General features: G+C 34.5%; 1 long non-coding RNA gene across 1 annotated transcript; it reads left to right on the forward strand.

Moving 5' to 3' along the window:
- The first annotated feature begins 10,612 nt into the window (after window positions 1-10,612).
- LOC128243572 (uncharacterized) lies at window positions 10,613-12,382 on the forward strand. Its single transcript, XR_008262854.1, has 4 exons — window positions 10,613-10,814; window positions 11,225-11,284; window positions 11,631-11,705; window positions 12,015-12,382. It is a non-coding gene; the product is annotated as an uncharacterized LOC128243572 (long non-coding RNA).
- The last annotated feature ends 379 nt before the right edge of the window (window positions 12,383-12,761 follow it).

Below are 12,761 nucleotides of genomic sequence, written 5' to 3' on the forward strand. Positions count from 1 at the left end.
GAAAACAATGGTTGCAACCTTAATGCGTGAAATTTTATATTGAATTATTTTACTTCATTATAGTCTACAATGCTAAAATCCCATTACGCAAAAAATTATTAATTTTGACTTTCAGAAACATTTTCAACCTTTCTGGAACGTGACTGAGCGAAGATTCACTGTCAGGTCATGTGACCCCAGTGATAATTTCAATGTCATATAAGGGCAAATAACTGCTTCAATATTTTAGATAAATCATGACCTGATTGCCTCCCTTATACACATACAACAGTGACGTCACTATTCAATATGTACACAACAATACTTAATTTTGTTTTGTATAATGAAATAAATATCATATGGCGTGTGACATTAATATTGTCAACGCCTCGGATGACATTATGTTCTCGGGTCGGCAATATCAATGTCACACATGATGCCATATGATATTGAGATATCGTCCCAGACAGATGTAAACAATAAATCATGTACACGCTTCAATTCAGATATAAACGAAAAGTATTTCTGTGTAAGACTAAAGATTTAGCTCAGTGGCAATATCGAAACTTAATAAAGCAAATGTTGAATGTTCAAGAACAATTTACATGGACAAGTCATATCACAGCTCTAGAATCATAGCCTCTAAAATGAAATTAGTCGAGTTTGCTTTATATATCTCTTGTTAAATATAAGCAGTACAGTAAGTATATATTTTGAGTATGACTGGATGTACGAACATAATATAAAATACAAGTTAACTTCTTGCTATTTTATGTTGCCCTGAGGAACGACTTAATTGTCAAGTTGTCCCTAAGTAATAAAGTAATAGGCTGTGTTCGCTGAGGATCGACTTAATCGGTCAGTTGTCTCTGAGGAACATGTTGTGAGGAACTTTTTCTTCGACCGAATTGTCCGTGAGAAACGACTTAATCGGCAAGTTTTCCCCGAGTGCGACCTAATCGGCCAGTTTTCCATAAGGAACAAATAAATCGGTCAGTTGTCTTTGAGGAACACATAAATCGGCCAGTTATACTAGAATGAATCTGCAAGATGTCCCAGAAAGACGACTTTATTGATGATTTGTCATTGAGTAACGATTAAATTACCCATTTTTTCATGAGGAACAAATTAATAGGCCGGTTACATCCGAGAAACGACTGTATTAGTCAGTTCTTCGTACGGTACGATTAAATCGGCCAGTTATCCCATAGGAACATAGTGCATGGGATGGTATATCACACGGTGACCTCACGACCAATAACTGCACTCTACTTCCCGACTCAGGACGTGGGGCAGAGCTGCAATCATCTATAATGGAGCAATCAAACTTCAAAAAACGCTGTGAACTATCAGGAAGTAATCATGACGCTGATGTCCCACCACGCAGTATTTATCCGGAACTTTCAATGATGACTTAAAGCAAGTGAACGCGGGAATCCATGGAAGCCAGGTTGCACGTTCGGACGAAATTGACGCTAATGGAAGCAGCAATGATGCAGCTTGCCGGCGAATTGCGGCGGAACAATTGACTTTAAGTGGTTCGCATACGGACTATCTTAAATTTATTAAGAACTCGGAAACGTACATCGAGGGCAGAGTGATTGATTGCAGATTGGGGTAAAGTTACCATATTCAGTATTGTCAAGGTGATGCAAAATCTTGTATTGAAGATTGTGTTTTGTTAGAACCAAGTGAAGGTTATAATCATAGTAGGTCCATATTGCACACCACATGTTATTGCTAGATCGGACATCTAGCATTTGGTTCCCCGATATTGGCGTCAAACATTGATGGTCTTATTATCTTTAGAAACGAATAAATGTTTCATCACGCTGTCCCAATTAGAGATTGCTGCAGAAGAAAATAATCATAATTTAAAAAACATACGCCGCGTTGTTTAACGTTTGCCTATACATATGAGGGTTATGTGGGTAGATGTTGCACATTCAACTAGTCTGTTAGAGAACCGCTGTTAGTCATCTAACCATAAACCCATTAAATTCAGAAGAAAACAATGTGTCCCCAAATAGGCAAAACCAAGTAATTAATAGTAAAACTAAGACTTTTGCAACTTGCATCATATGAGAAAGCTCCAAACCTGTTTAAAGTTGTTGTTGTTGATCAGGGTCATGTTTAGATTTAGCACGTTGAAAAAAGTTCAAATCTATGTCGATAGACAGTAGGCTAAACTTTGTACTCCAGTTGAAACAAGTCTAAATCTTGCTCTGTACCAGAATGCAAATATTAGCATCACATTGCATTACATGAATGGGAAACGTCGAGAAATGATCACACCGATACGTTATCCTCTGTAAATAGTGCAGCTCAAAGGAGAGTGGTAGACAAGATCTGCTACGGAATTATATTTGTGGCTGTGACAGGCGAGAACGGAAACATGTGCCAGACGTATGCTTTGCTTGACGGCGGCGCAGACAAATGTAATGCTATGAACGTGTTTTGCATCGTTTAAGTGTCGGTACTAGCTCAGTGACATTTGAAATGTCAACGTTGAATTTACCAGGCGTCACTTATCACGAATAGGATCTGAGGGCGTTTACCGGTGTTGAATGACACTTTAGCCCGCCTTTAGCAGCTCATCGAGAAGGAGCATGAGTGAGGTTTATTCGATCAACACGTTCTGTATTAAAAGGACTTACGACTGCACAACATCTCAACGATGCACAGCTTGTAACTCTGATGACTCGAGCAGAGAAGACCACGAACGACATGCCCATAAAACAAGTGAGTAACGATCAAAACAACCTACCTGCATTAACACGAAATATGTTGCTGTTAATGAAAGCCGATAACCAGCTAGGACATTCGGCAGGGTGATCCCATGATAGTGGCAGATGAATAATGCACCGAGAGGGCTTTGACCACTTGGACTGTTCACTGACGTTAATGTGTGTCAGGATGGGCACGTGTGTAGATGTATGATCAAAACTTGTACGTCAAAAATAGTAAGGCCTATCACAAAGTTTCAACCTCACGTCATCAAGTATATTTTTAAATTGATATTGCTCCTTCGTTCCAAGTGTTGTTCAAGGTTTATGAAACTAAGAAACTTCATGGTGGTGAGTGTAAAACCATTTTATGAGACGTAACTTAAAAGTATGGCGCGAAGTGTAACGTAGCTGCCCACGTTAACTTGACTTCATTATTATGACGTCGTATTTGTCAACATTCTTATGTATGCAATAACAAATCTAAAAGATTGTCAAAAACGCTTTTAAGATGAAGGTCGTGAAATGCTTATAGTTGGTGTGTTAAAGTAAAAACATATATTTAAATAGTAAATTTAATTAATATCGAATATTTAACGAATTTAGTTAAGATTGAAATATTTGTGTTAATATAAATTTGTATATTAATGATAATTATATCATTAAGATGAAGAATATTTCTTAATATGATGTTCGTAAATGACATGATTTATCTGAATAAGCATTGTATTGCTTGTTATGTTTTGTACATTTTATTTTGTTTTAGAGCATTAAAGCTTGTAAACGTGTCTAACGTCATGAAATAATGAGTGAAAATATCAGACGCATACTCAGTTCATCCACATGACCCAAAGCCCGTAAAACGATAGAAGTTATTTTTGGATTTAAACGTTTCAGATTCAGTATTCGTTTAATAATATATAATTATAAAATAGAGCTCAAAGAAATAGTGGATTCTAACATCTGGTTATTGAATTAAAGCATACTTACACCTTACCTCCCAGACAACATTATTTTGATCACCCCATCAAAACTTGATGCAATGATTAGCCAATGCTTTATGCATTCTATACCATACGATGAATGATACTTGTAACCTTTATTGCCATGGTAATTATATTTTTCAATTTGATAAAATCTGGTGCGTTCGGAAATATTTCAGTATATGTTTAAATTAAACCGTATCGGATCGACCTATTATGATTACCAATGCTGCACTTTATTGCTTATTTTCACAAGCATATAGACTGTGTCATTTCTGTATATTTACACCTCAACTTCCATTCCTTAAATGAACTGCCTTTCAGCAATTGCGTTCATCAGTCGATGAACGCAACATCTTCGGATATGTTCGGATCGCTATTTATCGCATAACAATATACATGAAAACTATTGATCTTGTTATTGTTTATATTGTGTCAGCAGGTCCCGTAAAATATAAATCAACATTTTAGAAAGTGCTAAGTTATTATATTTTAAACGTTTTGTTGCCAAAAGTGTTTTAAATTTACGTTTAATAGTGATTTCAAGTCGTTGATCTTTTCTCACGTTATTGTGACGTCATTTGAAAAAAAAATGTTTCCGGTAACAGTCGGGTCGTCCTATTTACCGAATGGATAAAAAGGATTACTGAAAGATAATCCGAAATGAAGTGAAGTATTTTTTAACGTTTCTTGAATAAAATAATGAACAATTGGTGTAAATATAAGTAATGACTTGCGGGGTTGATGTCATTATCGGGGATATGAACACAATTGGGCTGGACAAAGTACATGAAGTCCTTCGGACTTCACACACTTAGACCAGCCCAATTGCGTTCATACCCCGATAATGACTTCAACCCAGCAATTCATTTCTTAATTTAACCTTATTTTCTAACACACATAGTATTTGCCATGCTATAAATAAAAGATCAGAGCTGAATCTTTCCTTTCGGCTCAAACAAAATCGTAATGTCGCGAAAGCACCTTACGCTTCTCTTGCAGAAACTCTTGTGTCATGACCCTTTGACTAAATAAGACCAAAATTGCTTTGTCTATTCTTGAACATTTTACAAGTTTAACGGTATAATTTTAAGGCCATATGACAAAGTACAATGCCATCTTGCCAACCATTCCTTTTACGTTAAGTGGATTGTCCCATGTTTCTTGTTTGTGATTTTTTGTTTTTGTGTTATATGTCTTTGGCGTTTACCCTGTGTCAATAAACGGGGTTTATGTTGTTTAAACTCTTTGGTACTGATCTTGCTTCTGTTGTTTTTACATAAATATTGATCATTGTTGTATTTTCCGATATAAGAGCTTATGCATGTTTTGTGTAAATTTAATTTACCCAGAAGAATAAAAAATAAGAAAACTGCAGAGAATGCTAGATGTCATTTTGTTTAAAACTTTCTAGCACACCGGATCGGCATTTCCGGTGACGTCAGCCGTGCTGGAAAATCCCATCTGGCATCCCCCCATGCCAGATGAGTCACGCGCTGTGACGTAATAATTTTTATTTCTTTTATTATATACTTTAAGTAACCATAATTATGAGATTTCAATAGATCAGTTTCATAAACAATAACTTAACATAAAATATATCTTCACAACAAAACGAAATAACCCTTCAAAGACTTGATATCGAAGGAACTTATTGACGTTGACAGTGAATAAAAATTACTGGGCGTCATGACGTCAGTAAACATTATCGCACGCGCTTTTTGGTGAAATGTACAAAAATGAGCTTTTTTTATGCAGTTTCTTCACAAAAAAAATAATTAAGGTATGCTAGAAAAAATATCTATCATGTGTATCCGTTCCGGATAGAAAAATCCGACCCTCGGGCAGGCTGCGTAGCCGGTAACTCGGCAAGCCTCGTTACCAGGAAACGCAGGTGCCCTCGGGTCGGATTTTTCTATCCGGAACGGGAACACATGACAGATAATATTAATCTTGTTATGGACAGCCGGTCTCGAAAATCCATATGTAGTTCTAGTAGTACTTGCTTAACGTGAAACAGGCACTCATTACTGTAGTATTCAATCTCGTACGCAGTGATCTTCCTTGATCTATGTCGCCACATACGAAAACAGTTGGAGTTTAGCTGTTTTTTTCTGTTTTTTTGTCTTCTTCTCAGAAATCCAACGTTAGGGTGCAAAGGGCATTGACACGAATTCAACGACATCATGCCCGAGATGACGTTATGTTTGAATACATTATGGCGCCCTTTTCTGAAAATTACAACTATGTAACTGTCATTTTATATACTTTTTAGGCATATACAAACATGGTTCGTTTCAGTGTAAGATTGCAATATATAACTTATCAACTCGTGAATACCTAAAGTGAATATTTTAACTAGTGGTAGTCATGATATAAAGCGTTTAGTTCCCAATCGGTGAAATGTATTATGATCTTACACTCAAACAAACACTAATCCTCTTTTATATCACAATTATTGATAAATCATGTACAATTGATCTATTAAGTCTAATAAAAACAAACACATTTTTATTGGCGAAGAAGACGGTGGTTAATATTGATTATATATATGACCATTTAATGGAGTGTTTTATAGTTGACATATGCTCTCTTTAAGTTATATGTAACATTTAAGCACAATTGAAAGACAACACTGTCAACATTAAAATGTCATTTGTCAACGTTTGAAACTTTAATGTTTTATTTTCAAAACTGTTGTGGGTTGTTGGATAATGCATTTTTGTCGGCACCTTTTGCCTTTTAGATAGCTTGGTACTGAATCGTTTTGGAGAGGCCTGATTTGAACCGACTGTTTATATTCCTACATATAAACAAACGAACACACAAAAGCCAACTATGACCTTTAACCCACAACGCGCCCCTCCCCGATACGGACGGTTAAATTCTGCAATTGTGTTCGAAGAAGGAAAAGGAGGGGGAATTCTCTTCCCAGAACATATAATCAGAAATAATGCATTCATGCGTATTCATTGCATGTGTTTTAAACGACATTGACAAAAATAAAGAATTTCGACATTTTAGGGGAGGTGCCGAATCATTGTAGCACTGTTTGATCATAAAAAAACCCTAGATTATATATTAAAAACTTATGAAACGGATGTCCATTTCCATATTCCTTATTATTGATGTAGGTTTAATCTTCTATATATCCTATATATATATATATATCATTGTGTTACTACTAAGTATACAGAGACGAAAGTCCCAAAGCCGACAACACCCTTTAATTAAAACATTACCCGAAGAGCTCAGATTGCAACACATATTCATGAATATTTAGCGCCCAGTGCGGATAAAGGTTTAACTGTGGAGGAAGCAAAACTTCGGGAAACAACGCAACCGCTTCCCGAAACGAACATTTATATTTTCTAAATGTGGTTCGGGGGAGATAGGAGTCATGGGGTCCAGAACATTTTTGTCAATAATAATGTTTTTGGTGTATTTAATGGATATTTTTAACGATGTTATTAATACGGTATTTTTACAAATAAAGGGAAGGGCCATGTGTTTGGTCATTAAAAGACAACAGATCATGTATTCAAATTTAAAAGAAACAGACGTCCGTTTCGATTACACTTAATATTGATGAATGCGTAATATTTTCCAAGATGTTTTATTTATATGAATGCTTAAACAAACAGAATGCGTGGAAAATCGATATGACGAATATTCAAGAAGAGAATATATGTGTATAGATAAGAGTCTTTATATTTTCCCTCAGGCGATGCTCATTCGGCGATTGGTACTTCTTGTTATATATTCTACAGGGTTATACAAGGAATTTAGTTCACATATGTAATAGACGTCGGTATGTAGATATCAACCGTTAACCGTTAAAACGGTCACATGATATATGTCGACGCCCTCAGTTGTTCACGCCCGAATGATGAAAATAAGTAAATATACAGCTATGTATTAATGGTGCTAATATGCCTATCAACTTTCGAAGCGTAACGGATTCGTTATCAACCAATTTACGAATATTAAACCCTGTAGTTGAAGTCACGCGGAACAGTGGTCTCGCTGTCGGTGTCAGCCAATAGATTACTCTGGAACAGGGCACTTGAATCATTCTGCTCTACAGCGAACTTGTACTACCAGTTAACGACGGTTTCCCACTGTGAAACTGAAAAATAATCAGGATATAATGTGATAACCAATTGGTATATTGTCTCAAATCGAGATTAAATATGAAAACTTGTGACGTTTGTATTATAAAGATGACGAAAGCCCAATTTTGATAGTGTTCCATTTTTCAATCATATACAAATACTCAACTCCTTATAATTATTAATTAGATGAAATGAGTAATTGATTGAAAAACACAAACATCTCTAATCTAGATAGGGCTTGGAGTCTTTCAAAGATTTCAGACCTTGAATTTGATTTAGCAAAAATGAACATGAACATCGCAAACACTTGCCGGTAATCTCCTTTGTTCTTGTTGTTTCATTTGACCACGTTTCAGTCGAATTTTTCTCAATCATAAACCTCACTGATTGACTCACGGAGGCTGTGATCGCCTTAATATTCACGCCGAATGAAGACTCCCATGTGCATTCAAACGTCGAGGTCGTACTTTCTGTCTTGGTCTTACCAATCTTGACTGAGCTTGTACGCTTATGCTCGGCCTTCGGGTGTTCTTCTATGTTTCTTGTGATTTTGTGTTCTATGTCTTTGGCGTTTGCCCAGTACCATTAACCCGGGTTTATGTTTAAACATTTTTTACCACTGAGCTTGTTTCTGTAGCTTTTTGCATATATATTGATGACGGCGTTGTTTATCTCCCACTTACCGATGACATTTGGGTGGAGGACGACCCAGGTTTCATTACGTTAACCAGGCTGTCCCCCCATCTGGATGCTCATAACTGAAAAGTAGAAATATAAAGAAACATATTTAAGAAGTGATCTAATGAAAAACATTGTAAATATCAATAAAGGGTATGTATTATGAGATACATTTTCATAAGATACTGCGTTACGTTCGAAATAACAAGAAACATATCAACCACTATCAACATCTAGTGTTTAAGTATACGAATTATAGCATTGGTATGTTTACCAACCTTCCGCTGTTGTGAATAATTCGATTGTTTTTGCCACCGAGAACAAACAGTGCGCCAAAATGGCGGTCGCCGTGGATGACCAGCCTAGTTCCGTTCCAAGGGGACATACTGTTGCAATTCGGATTGATGCGTTTGCCACTGGCGACGTGCTCGATGAAGCCCCAGTAGTCTAACTTTTTGCAGAAGCGCCAGTGGTCCCATCCGTGGGGTTGCTCGTTCCACCATTGGGATGCAAAAACTTCCCACTTGAACGGTGTTTGGTCAGGAATGGCTCAGACATAATCTATAATCTACAGTAAAATCGTTGCCAAGGAATATTACCCGCATATTATTATGGGCTTGCTGATTCCTATTTTGTAAAATACGTGGCCGTAAGTAGATCATCCGAAATGTTATATAAGTTGATATATTTTCTTATTACTTAAATAGATATCACACATTTAAGACAAATCTTTCAAATTATTTTCAGTAAATCTAAATAATTTTCTCTTTGTTTAGGACACCAAAATAATATTAAGTCAATATGCATTCAGAATCCACACATACATATGACAGTTACCTTCATACGAAAATTTATCAACAATATGTTATTTATTTAGTTGCAAGTATATTAAACGAGCGAAAAAAAACCAATCCAGTTATTTAATGTTATCACAGATACAAATAAATCAATATTTGCATCTTAAAAACACAAAGCAGCTGAGTAGTAAACAGTCTTAATTATATAAGATTTATTTTAAATAAAGCCCATGCCTCAATTTGATCACCTTGCAATGCACTTATACTTATCAAAGATTTTATATAAGTATATGATGAAATCACGCAACCATAGGGTGCTCACATCTCAGTAGTTCAGTGTAGGTCAAGATCTTATGTCAAGCTCTACCTTTATAGATCAAATTTCGCGTCTTTAATTTTGTCCTATAGCAAACAAACAGCATACCCATGAAACATACATTTACTTTTTTAATTAAGGCAAAATATTGTTACATAAAAGACCCGTAAAGCTACATACACAGATTAATGTCAAATATATAAAAGTTTCGATAAACTTAACTTCTTCAATACTTTTAGTCAAATAAAAATCAAAATGCTTGAAATCATTAGTACAACAAATGTTAAACAAACATTTCCAAAACACAAGACTTCCTTATCGATATTTAGAACAATGCACGAAAATGAGCTCTGATTTACATACCATTTCTTTTGTTATTAATGTCCAAATGAGGCCCTGCAGTTAAATATACTTTTTAAAAAAAGGTTCATCCATGACAACACTTAATGTTAAGGTTATTGAAAGACATTTTTTTTTTAAATCTATTTCAACTGTATATGCAATGATAAAACAAAAACAGAGTAATTGTGTAACCAAACTTCCGCGATACCTACAATGAATGATAATATATGGCTTGATCCCATAGCATTGACTATTTGATAGGGTTTTATGTCCCCAGTCTTAACTATACGTAATTAAGCAGTTTGAATTTAATTGTATCTTAAAATCATTAGTTTTTAAAGATGATGTATTTTAAAGAAGGAATATGACTCTTTGTCTGTTAATTGATAAGACAGTATTTTGAGAATGTTTCGTCTGGTATATATGTCTATATATCAACTGGCTCATTTATTGTCGATGCTCGGGTTGCCTTATTATTAAAAGTATTGAAATGTATTCAAAACCCGAAAATTGTTTGTGTGTTTTCCTTTGTTTATTTCACAGTATTTAACAGTATAAATATTTATTTGATGAACACGGAAAACATCTTATTACTCAGGGTTACATGAAACTAAAATATACGGTCGACGTTATATTCTATACACGCTTACAGTCTGACCATTGGAATCTATACACCCTTAAATTTTTCCGTAAAGTAAACCATGAAACTGTTGACTGCGACCATTTCAACTAGTTTTATTTCCGGATAGCCCTTTAAGCTCCCGTTTTAGTATAATAACTCTTTTAAGGATTATAACTTGGACTTCCAATATGTCGACATGGATAAACAGCCTCAAGTCAACTTTGTAAGTGCTCCGTCACCATGATGTGTCGCTGTGGTACGTAAGGATTGGGATCAAGTATGCTAACAGTAAAAGATATATGATTTTACTTTGAAATATCAAAGACGAATATTTGAATGTTATTTTATGTATGTTTGGTTCATAATGGTACTTTGTCAAGTGTTTGTGGTTATAAATGACTGATGCATAACATTCTTAATGCAATGTCAGATTCTAATTGAGAGAATTGCTCCCATTTGTCCAAATTTTATTTTCATCAATTGTGGCAATGAAAGCAGATAACCCTAACCCATATCATGCACAGTAAAGATTTTCTTTTTCTTTTTGTAATATATCTTCAAGAATATCAAAGACTGTGGGAACTGAAAGCTTTTATACCAAGACTTACAGCCATAGTTGATAATGACAAAGTTATCAAGTATTGCATTATTCAAATATAATTTCAGGTTATGCAGATTGTTGAGAGCAATATGATGAGGGAAGACAGGAAAGAGTCTTATTGTTTGGTAATGTTAACAAGAAATGTTTAAAACACCTTTTTTAATCATGTTTTCCAATATGATATAATGTGTATTGTGATCCTAGAATTGGACTTTTTTTCTTTATTGGATTTTTAGGAATATTTAACTGCTTCAGACTTTGAAATAATATCATGACAGTAAAGCAAACCACAAAGTATGTTTTAATATATTTTGCCTAATACTATCGTACAGGCCATCAAAATAGCATACTTTTGTTTTAAAAAAAAACTTCTTATATTTGCACAATAGGTTTTAAGACTTTGATTTTTTGAAGGTGATCAAAAGAAAGATTTTTTATAGAATTTTCTTTTATATTAAGATTTAATTGCAGTATGTACTCATGGAAAAATGGTGTTCGAGAGTTGGCGAATGAGGATTTGCTTGCAGCATTGAAGAACGATAATATGTATGTTGTATTTGTTTGCTTCTAAATATGTGAATACTGTGTTAAACTTTAAATCTTGCCATGAAATAAGTATCATGTATTCCAATTTCAATTTGCCAGTATTACTATATCATAATCCTAAAAGATCCTCTACAACTAAACTTTATGCAAACATGTTGTTTATGCATTTGAAATTCTTGTAATTTCCTGCTAACAGCATTTATTCCTGTATTGCATATAAACTGATAAATGCCCAAGATTGCCAAAAAATTGCTGATCTTTGGTAAATGGGGATGCTTTTAATCTATATCTTTATTATTTATTTTTCAGGCAAAGAACAGAAAGAAAGGTTCTCTTAACATAGAAAGTAAAGAAATAATGAAGTTCACACTACAGTTGACAATCTGGATGTGTTTCCTTTGCTATTTGAACATGATTTATTTTAACTTACATAACAAGTATGCACTACAATAATGACTATCTATATTAATAGTAATGATATTCCATTAAACATGGATATGGAAAAAATATTCTTTGACAGTGCAAGATAAGATAAATCCAGACATAGTCAGAGTCTTCAGTTAACTTGGATGTGTTCCATTTGTTTCATCCACAAACTTGAAATTTGTCTTGTAACTACGTGTATTTTTATGAGGTTAAGTGGTGAGTAATCAACCTTTATCATAACATTTTCTTATTTGGGGATAGTTTGTATTTATGTTGACACTATGTGCACCTTCAGTCTCTTCATTTTACTGTACGAAACAAGTCCAAATGTGTCATTTTAGTTTAACCATTTTAAACTGTATTTATTATACTCTTCATTGAATACCCATTCGTATATTATCAAACATTTTAATAAATTTAAATGTGTTGTTATTTTGAATATATTGTATCGGTGCCATAGGGTACATGTACATGTCCATTCATAGCCTTCAAGATAAAACAGATATATTCTTGGTTGTAAAATTTGTTCTTTATGCATATACATATTGAGTGGCTACAGAGAACTCAACAACATTTTTCTTACAAAATATCTAAGGGTTTCCTTACATGTGATTGCTACATTCAGTGTAC

This window comes from Mya arenaria, chromosome 8 (assembly GCF_026914265.1).
Source record: "Mya arenaria isolate MELC-2E11 chromosome 8, ASM2691426v1".
NCBI classification, from domain to species: domain Eukaryota; kingdom Metazoa; phylum Mollusca; class Bivalvia; order Myida; family Myidae; genus Mya; species Mya arenaria.